At 50.3% G+C, this 11,488-nt stretch overlaps 2 long non-coding RNA genes across 2 annotated transcripts in view; one reads left to right on the plus strand and one right to left on the minus strand.

The window, feature by feature from the left end:
• The window catches only part of LOC132670126 (uncharacterized), a 277,363-nt gene that overhangs the window by 193,145 nt on the left and 72,730 nt on the right, over positions 1 to 11,488 (minus strand). The gene's annotated exons all lie outside the window — the stretch shown is intronic.
• On the plus strand, positions 5,938 to 11,480 carry LOC132670129 (uncharacterized). Its single transcript, XR_009606460.3, has 3 exons — positions 5,938 to 6,211; positions 6,698 to 6,839; positions 7,158 to 11,480. It is a non-coding gene; the product is annotated as an uncharacterized LOC132670129 (long non-coding RNA).

The following is an 11,488-nucleotide window of genomic DNA, read 5'->3' on the forward strand; positions in this document are numbered from 1 at the left end:
AAACACATTTTCTGTCTTTTCAGTCTGCTCAGCTCCCCGCCCACGGTGCCCCCTCCCTTCCTAACCCTGTGCCAGCCTAGACTGACTCCCTTGCTAGACTGGGTTGAATGAACTCTTGGCCCGGCCCCTCCCCAGACTGTGCCTTCTGGGGCTCTCTCCTCCCCAGTCAGCTTCACTTTCACTTTCCAGCTGCTCTCACTTCTCTGTCAGCTCCTCACCCTGGAGCTTGGAGCCCTGGCCCCCGTCCTCAAGGTGAGGGCCATTGCTGAAGTCCTGGGTGGCACCCGATTAGTCAGGTCTTGACTCAACCGTAGTCAACAAATATTTATGCAACATATTCTGTTTCAGGCTTCAAGTGTACAGGGAGAGCAATGTGAGCGAGGTTCCTGCATACAGAGTTCCAGAAGCCTGGGTGATGCAGAGGTGCGATCAAGCAATTAAAAACAGTGGACAAGCTAGAGCATGGTGCTAGAGAGGCACATGGAGAGGGGCAGCTGAGGCCACCCTGGGCAGCCAGGGAGGGCTCCCTGGAGGGAGCGAAGCCTGTACTGAAGCCTGAAGGGTGACTCGGAGTTGGCTGCCCGGCAAAGGAAGGGAAGAGCCTTCTCAGGCCTGTGAGTGGTGCCATCTTGGGGGAGGCTGGCTGGAGCCCACAGGTGGCGGGGGAGGGAGGGTAAGAGTGCAAGGAGCTGGGGTTGCAAAAGTAGAAGGAGCCAGATCTAAAAGGACTGTAGGGGTGACTCAGTCAGTTAAGCATCTGACTTCAGCTCAGGTCATGATCTCACAGTTCGTGGGTTCGAGCCCCACGTCAGCTCAGAGCCTGGAGCCTGTTTCAGATTCAGTATTTCCCCGTCTCTCTGCCCCTCCCCTGCTCGAGCTCTCTCTCTCTCCCTCTCTCTTTCTCTCTCTCAAAAATAAATAAACATTTAAAAAAACTAAAATATAAATAAATAAAAGGACCATAAAAGCCTGCTAAGCAATTTGGACTCTGTCCTGAGGTGAGGGGTGCCACAGAATGGTCTTAAGCCAGAGCAACGTAAGGCACAGAATGGAGTTGGAAGGCAAGACTGGACACAGAGAGGTCAGTCCGTCGTGTCTCTGCATGAATGGTGGTTCTCTGTTCCCTGAAGGAGGAAGAGGTTGGAGGTGCAGGAGGTGAGGGCAGGGATGAGAAGGTCGTTCTGGGACAGGTTGAATTCCAGGTGTCTGTGGGACACTAGGCCGCTGTGCCCGGTGCTCTAGGCCCCCGAGCAGGGCCCTGAGGCAGAATTCTAGACCAGCGGCCCACCCTCAGAGCTAATGGGAGGTGAGGTGAGGTGGACAGCGAGAAGATGAGAAGGCCTGGAGTAGAGAAGCCACCGGCAGAGAAGGACACCAGCCAAGGACCAGAGAAGAAGCAGCAGGAGAGGGAACCCGCTGCTTCAAGGAGCAGGATGTGGTCAATGGTCCGGCACGCTGCTCACAGGCCACGTGTGGCAAGGCCGGAAGAGCTTCCCAGAGACAGAGCAAAAGGAGGACCCTTGAGAGCCATGGCCCCAGCAGTTTGGGTGGCGGTGGCCGAGGGAGAGTGACAGAGAGTAGTCTGGCTGTGAGGCTGGGGAGTAAAAGGCAAGGAGAGGCTGGGGAGTAAAAGGCCGAGGCCAGGCCAGCTCACAGGGGCCTCTGGGCCCCAAAGAGCCTCTTCCCCTTTCAGCCAAGCATTATTTAAATGTCTTTACATTTCTTACGAGATTATTTCTTATGGCCAACGGACACGTGAAAAGATGCTCAACATCACGGATCATCAGGGACATGCAAATCAAAACTACAATGAGATACCACCTTACACCTGTCAGAATGGCTAAAATCAACAACACAAGAAACAACAGGCGTTGGCAAGGATGCGGAGAAGGGGGAACCCTCGTGCACTGTGGCTGGGAATGCAAACTGGTGCAGCCACTCTGGACAACAGTGTGGAAGTTCCTCAAAAAGGTAGAAGTAGAACTACCCTATGACTCATCAGTCACACTACTGGGTATTTGCCCAAAGAATACAAGAACAGTAATTCAAAGGGATACATGCGCCCCGGCGTTTATAGCAGCATATTTGCAATAGCCAAACTATGGAAGCAGCCCAAGTGTCCATCGGCTGATGAATGGATAAAGAAGCTGTGGTATATAAATATAAATATAAATATAAATGTAGTGGAATATTACTCAGCCATAAAAATGAATGGAATCTTGCTTTGTGCAATGACGTAAATGGAACTAGAGAGTATAATGCTAAGCAAAATAAGTCCGAGAAAGACAAATACCATATGATTTCACTCATATGTGGAATATAAGAAACTAATGAGCAAAGGAAAAAAAAAGATAGAGACAAACTAAGAAACAGACTCTTAACTCTAGAGAACAAACTGATGGTTACCAGGGGAAGGTGGAAGGGGAATGGGGAGTAAACTTATGATGAAAAATAAAATAAATAAAATAAAATAAAATAAAATAAAATAAAATAAAATAAAATAAATTTTTTTAAATTTAAGGAAAAGAGAAGATTCTTTTCTTATTTTGTGTCCAAACCAGCGGCCTTGTAAATTCTGCTCCTGGAAGCAACATACAATGTGACCAGTGAGTGCCCCCACTCCCATTCAAGAGCCAGTCCAGGAGATGTGTCCTGCCTCCCCTCTCTCCCTCAATCTCCTCTCCCCAGATTAAATGTTCCCACCTCTTTCCATTCTTCTTCCTCCCTTCACGGACCCACTTCTGCCTCAGCGGCTCTCCTCTGACCACCATCCAGGGCGTTGGCCGTTAGAGACACGTCCAGATCTGAACCCTGCCCACCTGCGCGTGTTCTGCCAGCATTCGGGATGGGACCATCACCTTCCTCTTTCTAGACGCCTCTCCCATGGCCACATTGCCCTCAATCATGGACCTAACTCTTAGACTAGAAGAGAAGCTGAGATTCTGTGGGACCTAGACGAGGGCTCAATATCCTAATCTTGCGGGTAAAGAATCTGAGGACAGTCAAGGCCACAGAACTAGTGATTCCAGATGAACTGTCAGAGCCCCAGGGCCATGCGGTGGGCAAGACCCGCTCGGCCCAGGTAAGCAGGCGGCTGGGGCTGTGCGGGCTGCAGCGTGGTAACTTGTGGGAAAGCAACGGTCCAAGGGCTGCAGGTGGGAGCTTATACTCGTAGACACATTTTGGAGAGTGTCCAAAAGAATTCTATCCTACAAAAATATAGGGCTGTCTACAGATCAATGTTTGAGGATGTTGTACGAGAGGTAGCTAATGATCCCACACTAGATGTTTCTCTCCTTCTTCTTTTAGCAACAGAACCCCCGACTCTTGGTGGGGCATTCAACCACCCAGTGTAAAGTTTCTCTTTCCCAGGCTCTCTCACAGCCAGGTATGGCCACGTGACCCAGCTCTGGCCAATGGGTGTGAGTAAAAGTGATGTGCAACTTCTGGGTGGGAGGTAAGGGGTCTTCTGTCCCGTTCCCCACCACCACCTTCCAATGGCTGGAATCTGGACTCAGAGGACATGGTGTTGAGTCATCTTCAACCGTGTAGACAATGACATAAGACAAAGGGGATCTGTGGGGCGCCTGGGTGACTCGGTTAAGCGTCTGACTCTTGATTTCAGCTCAGGTCATGATCTCACTTTGTGAGACCTCACTTTGCGCTGACGGTGCGGAACCTGCTTGGGATTCTCTCTCTCTCTCCCTCTCTCTCTGCCCGTCCCCTCCTTGCTCTCTCTCTCTCTCTCTCTCTCTCTCTCCCTCTCAACATGAAAAAAAGAAACTTAAAAAAAAAGAACAGACAAAAGAGATCTGCATTCCTGACAACGCTGAGCTGCCATCAACCACATACTGCCTACACACCTACTAAAATCCAAGAAACCAGTTCTTTCTTGTTTAAGCGCCTTGACCATGGCTCTTTGTTAAAGCAGCTGAACTGCATCTTAACCGGCACAGATGTTCGTTTCAACATGGTCGATAGGTTGTATGTATGTGTGTATTGTTCTTAGTTCACTAATCCTCTCACGAAAAATCTGCACAATCACCACAGAGAAAGTCACTGCAGAATCTCTGCTCCTTCTGCTGTCCCGTCTCCGGCTCGAGCTTTTTGTCAGCGCCAGCAGCAGCTATTAAGTCCCCCTTGACTTTCTTCATCCTGTTCTCGCTCTCCTTTCGCTCTTTCCCTGAGGTCTTGTTCCTTCTCACACAGGCCGTGTCTTGCAAGTCTATGTTTGGGTTCACTTTGCTTCGCGTCATCCAAGGAATCGTAAATCACGCCAAAGCCAGTTGTCTTGCCACCACCAAAATGGGCTCTGAATCCAAATACGAAAATGACATCTGGTGTGGGCTTGTATGCTTTGGCTAGTTTTTCTCGACTTTCCGTCTCAGGTACCGTTGCCTTTCCGGGCTGAAAAACATCAAGGAGCATCTGTTTCTGCCACTGAGGTAGTTGGTTGGTCCTGAGCTTCCTGGTCCGGATGGTTATGGTGTTGTCCACGATGGTGGCTGAGCTTCAAGCAGCCAGGGAGGAAAAGCAACTCGTTCATTATTTTAAGATTTTATTTGTAAGTAATCTCTACACCCAACGTGGGGCTCGAACTCACAACCCCGAATTGAGAGTCACATGCTCTACAGACTGAGCCAGCCAGGCACTCCAGGTCATTTTGTTTTTAATGGAAACGCCAAAATGTCCATCCAAGAGAGAGTAATAAAAGATGCCATGCTGACTGCGCGGCTAAATACATGAAGTGATTACAAAAAGGATGAATGTATGTGTATATACACCACCTCGGAACGATGTCCCTGATATAATGTTAAAAGGAAAAAGACAAGGGACAGGACAGTGTAGAAGATACTGTGATTTGCCGGGTTTCCAGGGACAAGTCTTTCCTCCCTCTCTTGGAGAGGCTACAGAGGACACAGTCACCCTCGCCTCAGACAGAGTCGTGGTCTGAGGACAGAGGCCCAGCATTGTGGCAGCCTTTTTGTGCCATGTGGGAAGACCCTAGAGCGGGTGAAGGGGGCAGGGGAGCAAACATTGAGTGGAGCCTGAAGAGAAAGGCCACACACACAAAAGACAGAAAACAGACAGAGAACCAGGTCTGCGAGGACAGCGAGTGGCTGCACCAATCCTTAACTGAAGTCAGCGTACGATCTGGATGTGTGCAGTCACTAAACCTTCAAACTCCATTTTGCGTATTGGTTTAAGTCCATTTTAGCTAGGTTTTCTTTCACTCCAAAACAAAGACTTTCTTTTAATGTTTATTTATTTTTGAGAGAGAGAGAGAGAGAGAGAGAGAGATCGTGAGCAGGGGAGGGGCAGAGAGGAGAGGTGAACAGAGGATCCTAAGCAGGGATTGTGCTAACAGCAGACGGTCCGATGTGGGGCTCGAACTCACAAACTGTGAGATCATGACCTGAGTCGAAGTCGGCCGCCCAACTGACTGAGCCACCCGGGAGCCCCAAATGAACATTCTTTATAGTAAGGATATTTATTACAGCTTCACTTATAAGCAACATATTAGAAAATCTAAATTTCCTTTAAAAAAGGATTAAAGAAGTAATGGTACTTCTAACTGTGAAATATGGTGCCGCCAACATTTAAAAAAAATAACTATCTATGATAGGAAAAGATATACATACCCAAGATAGATCATTAAATGAAAAAAAGAAATGCAGATTATGTAAAGTATGCTATCATTTGTGTGAGGAAAAATAATGCATAAACTTACATGTTTATAAAAATGCTCGAAATATCTCTCGAAGGATACTCAAGAAATTGATAATAATGGGGGCCTGTCCAGCTAGGAAACTGAGAAGGATGCTTATTTTTCACTGTATACCCTTTTTTACTTTTTAAATTTTATACCATGTGGATGTAATGCCTGTTCAAAACATAAAGTTGCTTTAAAAATTTTTCTTTAAAGAAAGAAAACTCCTAACTGATGGAGTAGGCACACAGGAATATTTATAACTGTCACACGCACCCGCATGCAGAAAGTCTGGAATGATACGCGGACTGCCAACAGCGGTTACCCCAAGGAGAGGAGTTGGAGCGCGCATGCGGGTAGCCAGGAACGATTTCCCAACTGAAAGGTCACTCCACGCTGACATTTACTGCAAGGCAACGTTCTAAACTTTACAAGTATCAAGTCATTTTACCCTTGCCCAAGATGCTGAGGAAGATCAGCTCCATCACCCTAAATCAACAGGTGGGGAAACAGAGGCCGGGAGAGGTTAGGCGGCCTGCTCAGAAACCCGCAGTTAGTGAGCGGCAGGGCTGGGATTGGAGGGGGGACGGTTAAGGGCCTCATCCGCCTGCGACATTAACCCCACCTTGCTGGCCCCTGGGCGGGGCTTCGGGAGCCGCAGGGAAACCCCTTCCCGCCCTCTTGTCGCTGAAGCTCTTCCCACCCCACAGAAAGAGTGGTGGCCCCAGCCCGGGGTCTTCCTTCTTTCCTCTTGCATATTGCTGCCAGAAATCACTCCCCGCCCCCCATCTTTATCACAGCTAGAAAACAGGCCCCTGGAGGCTAGCAGGGCCCCCACCAAACTGCACTGTGTTTAAACTCTGCTCACATGCCCCGTCTACCTTGGGAAATGTGATATAAAAGGTTACCAGCAAGTCCTAGTGCTGATGAGGTTAGGAGGAAGAGGATGTTCTGGTGGGATGACTGTACAAAATCCAACCCGTTTAGGAATGCACGTACTTTCAGAACCAGTCATTCCGCTTTTAGGACCGTATCCCACGGAAATACCTGAACAAGTTGCTGACGGCAGGCTGCGTGCCTATAAGAGTCACAGGCCATGGACTTCTATGCACCTGTCAAAAGGAGTAAAGTAGGTCTGACTTATGAACGGGCAGGGAGTGTACTGTTTAAAAGACAAGCTGTAGAGCATAACCCAAGTTTTAAAAAAACAAGAAAAGCAACGTATATAGAAACCTGTATATATAGAAAATGGTCTGAAAGGCTATATACCAAAATGATAATGGCGGGAAGCAGAATTAGGGAGGAAATGTGAGGAAAGGGAGAACTTTTCATTGTTTTTTAATCGGTATATTTCAACATTGTCCATATCTTTACAAGAATAGTTCCGTTGTGTGGGGCCCCTGGGTGGCTCAGTCGGTTAAGCATCTGACTCTTGATTTGGGCTCAGGTCGTGACCTCACGGTTCATGGGTTGGTACCCCGTGTCAGGCTTTGCAATGACAGCATGGAGTCTGCTTGGGATTCGCTCTCTCTTTCTCTCTCTCTCTGCCCCTCCCTCTCTCAAAATAAATAAATAAACTTAAAAACTGATACGTATTTTTTTAAAAAGGAATATTTCAGTTGTGTAATTACATTTAAAAAAATTAGTACCAATACACGAACTTTTTGTGGCCCAAGCGGCAGCTTGCCCACCGTTCCTCCTCCCTTATCTCTCCCCCCTTTCCACACAAAGTCTTGTCTGCTCCTTCTCGCATTTGCTATCTTTGGACCTCAGACTCCTGAGCTGGCTGCAAGACCCCAGAGCCCCTCCAAACCACACTCACTAATCCCTCTCTAATCTCAGCTCCCCAGCAGCTCAAACCGGCTGCTGTCTCCTGTGGGAGGTGGGCAGGAGTCCCCTTGGCTGATGCCCATCATAAAAAGAGGAACACAGAAAAAAAAAAAAAAAAAAAAAAAAGGAGCAGCTGTGGCGTATGGATACTCAGAGCTCCAGGACACGGGGCCCAGATTCTCCCAGGGAAGCGTATTTCTTCCTCTCCTTCCTGACATACCCAATGCTGTCAGAGCTTTTTCTAAGAATTTTCTAAGGGAGAGTGTTGGTCAAAACCATTCTGAGTCCCACACTCTCCCTTGGCAAGTAAGGACCCTACATCCAGGCTAAGCCTTTGCCACCTGCTTCTCTCCAAGCGGGGTCCCTTAACAGTTTCAGAGTCCGAACACTCACTTTGTTAACTGCTCAGGAGAGGGGTTGCATCAGACAAGCAGCCGTCTACACCCGTGGTTCTCAGGTGTGATGGTACACTGCAATCACGGGGGGAGATTTGCAAACTACTGACATCTGGATCCTACCCCTAGAAGTTCTTTTTTTATTTTAACTGGAAGGTGGCCTGAGCGCTGGGATTTTGTTACTCCCCAGGTGTCCCTAATGTGCAGCCATAGCTGAGAACCACTAGTTAATGTGATGTGTGTGTGTGTGTGTGTGTGTGTGTGTGTGCACCTGCTGTGTGCATATATAACCCATGTGTGGAAACCTATCTACACACACAGAGTGCAAAACTGGATTTCCCAGTACACAAAGTAACCTGTGCTGCTGAGGTCACCAGCAGAGCAAGGCACCCCCAAAGAAGTGTGATATTTAAAAAATGAAAAGGTCATCCTGGGGAAAATCAGTCTTTTTTGGGCATTTTTACTTATTTTCTGATGTGGTTTTCTTGCATTACGTGGGGGGGAAAGGGGCCCACAATCCTTTCCAAGCTGAGCCCTGATCTGGCCCCACACATTCACAAAGAGGGCTGTTTGCCCAGAATTGTGCTCAGGTTTTCTGGTAGAAGTGTCCAGTCCCTCTGAGGGAGGGATAGGGCACATTGTCACTTGGTTCCCCCAGGGGAAAGCCCCAGAGTCCTGACACTGGGCTGAGGGTCAGAGGAGCCCAAGTCAGTGGTGTTCTCAGTCCTCCAGGGGCCCAGGACTTGCCTGCCCCCCAATCGGAGTAACGGGAGTGAAGGAAGTGTGCTCCTATACTTGCAGGCGGCCCCAGGTACCTGGGGCTCTGGCCTCAGGGTGAGGGGTGCACACGTATGAGATGTACACACAGGCCGGCCTAAAGCAGATGAGAGTTGGCCAACTTGCAGGTCATTTCCACATCTAAGCTTGATGAGTCAGGTATACAAAGCGAATCCAGACGAAGTCCTTGTGAAAGTCCTATGAGGCATTGATTAGTTAATTTTGATCTGGGCAGTCAGGGAAGGCTTCCTGGAAGAGATAAAATTTGAACTGTGCCTTTAAAGATGAGCAGGATTGAAGAGGGAGAGGAGAGAAAGAAGCCAGGGCTGTCCCATTCCTTCTCTCTTCCACTTCTCCTCCTTGACCTCAGAGAACCAGGCTCTGACCCAGGAGCCTGCTGCAGCCCTGAGAAGACAGAGGGCTCTGGGGGTGGCTTGGAAAGAAGGCAAAAGTTCCCTCCTTCTCACTGACCTCCTTATGCAATTATCAGCCCCACAACCGAGCTAGACCATGCACACCTAGACCAGTGGGGCTCAGTCCTCTCTCCTCTGACCCGTCTTTGAGGCCCTCAGTCTTCTTTAGAAACCCCCATGCCCAGCCCTCGGCACCAGCTCCAGGTCATATCTGGGACAAATGCCTTTTAGGCCGTCCCTGTAGGCCTTGGAGCCAGAATCTGAACCTACAATTGCTTCAGAAAGACCTGGAGAGCTTTAAAATCTCCGGAGGCCTGGACCCCAGCCCACACGGGCAGAATCTGACCGTCCTGGGATGGGGCCTGTGCTTCATGAAGGGTCTTCCAGAGTTGCTGATGGGCAGCCAGGATTGAGAACTGTGGCCAATGCCAAAAAGTAGGGGAGAGACAGCTGCCCAGGGGAAAAGCTCAGAGGCCCTGAGACAGGTGGAGTCAAAGGCCCAGCCGGGAAGGGCTCTGTAGGAAACAAATGTGCAGTGGACAGCCCCTGAACTCTGCCTCTGTGCCCCAGGCTCTCAGGGCGGGACCAGGGACAACTGTTCACCACCAACCGAGGGAAAAGACACAAAGGCCCCCACAGAGGGCCTCCTGTTTTCTAGGGTCGGTGCCTCCGTGACAGCAAAGACTATCTCTGTTCACCACTGTCTCCCCAGTGCCTGGCACATAGTAGATACTCAGTAAATACCTGTTGAGTGAAATGGCTGGATTAAACTCCAGCCCTTCTCCTGTGTCAGGACTGTCTCAGCTTTCCGTCTGTGGGTTTCTTGAACAGAACAGGGTCAAATAGTGAAGCTGAGGAGAACTTTGAGAAAGCGGGGAAGGTGTCTGGCCTGGCTTCCCCCTCCATCCTCCCACTGACTCCGCTTCCTCGGGGTTGTGGACTCAGGAAGTAAGTGGGGGGAGCCGTTGGCTGCCCACAGCTGCCCTTCCCAACCAGAAGGCTGGAGGGTGGAGGAGATGCGGGGAGAAGGGTGCAAGCAGAGAAGAAGAGTGTGCTGGGAGCAGGCACAGCCGCTGGCACCCCTGAAAGGTGTTATTTGATTGTCTAGAAAGAAAGGGGAGAGCCAAGGGAAGGCCCCCGCGTGGTCGCTGGGCTCCCCGGGATCTTGTTCCAGAGCCTCGGTGGAGAGGATCCAAAGCCCTGCCACTCCGCGTCCCACACCTGTGGGGGACCCACCCCAGGCGCATCCACCCAGGCCTGGAAACACTTTCCTACAGGGGCAGCCTGGTCCCAGCCTCAGGGGTCTGACATTCCCACACTCCCAGACCTCCAGACCTCAGCCTCCAGACGTGGCCCATCCATCCCTAACACACATGCCCTGACAACCACCACAAGAAAACGTGTCCTGCCCAGAGGGGTCCTGCGGCCTCAGGGGTGGGGACAACTCAGGGCCACTGAGGAGCTCTACCAGTGGCATGCCTCCAGACCTGCAGGGGGCACAGGCAGCTCTTGGCCCCAGAGCCTCTCCCGGGGAGGGGCAGGGTGCTGGTGGGGAGAGCTGGCCGCAGTGCTGCCCTGACATGTGGCCAGGGCCACCATCGTGCGGGCACAGACTGTTAGAGTTGCAAAGGCCCCAGATTTCACAGGCAGAGAAACTGAGACCTCAGGAGACTTGGCTGAAGCCCTGTAGTTGGTGGGTGCAGAGCTGGGACTCAGACCCAGCCGCCCACCTTCTAGAGAAGGGCTCCTGTACCGGTCCACCTCGGGGCCTTTGGCCGGCAGCCCTGGGCGGAACCAGTTACCTGGTTTGGCATATGCCTTGCTAAAACAGTTTTCTGGAACATCGTATAAATCAATCAACAGGCCTCCCTGCGCCCCCTCTACCCAGCTTGCTGCACATAGGACTTGGCCACATCTTCCCCTCCACTCTTCAGAGTCTCTCTGCATCAAAACCATTGGGCTGCTTGAGTAAAATGCAGATTCCTGTTCCCCTCCTGACTTGCCAAATCAGAATATCTGAGGGGGGAGCCCAGGCATCTGCCTTTTTATCTAATACCCTTCCCCTACCCCCACAACTATCCTCAGCCCGCTCCTCCAAATTTGGCCAATATACCTGTCAAAAATGCATGTCCGTGAGTGCATGCGTGGCTCGGTGGGGTGAAGCGTCCGACTCTTGGTTGCAACTCAGGTCATGATCTCATGGTTTGTGGGTTCGAGCCCCGCATCTGGCTCAGTGCTGACAGGACGGAGCCTGCTTGGGATTTTCTCCCCCTCTCTCTCTGCCCCTCCCCAATCACATGCACCTACGCATGCTCTTTCTCTCTCTCTCAAGATAAATAAACTTCAAAAAATAAAATAAACTG

Source organism: Panthera onca, chromosome B3, assembly GCF_046562875.1.
Source record: "Panthera onca isolate mPanOnc1 chromosome B3, mPanOnc1 haplotype 2, whole genome shotgun sequence".
Classification (NCBI taxonomy): domain Eukaryota; kingdom Metazoa; phylum Chordata; class Mammalia; order Carnivora; family Felidae; genus Panthera; species Panthera onca.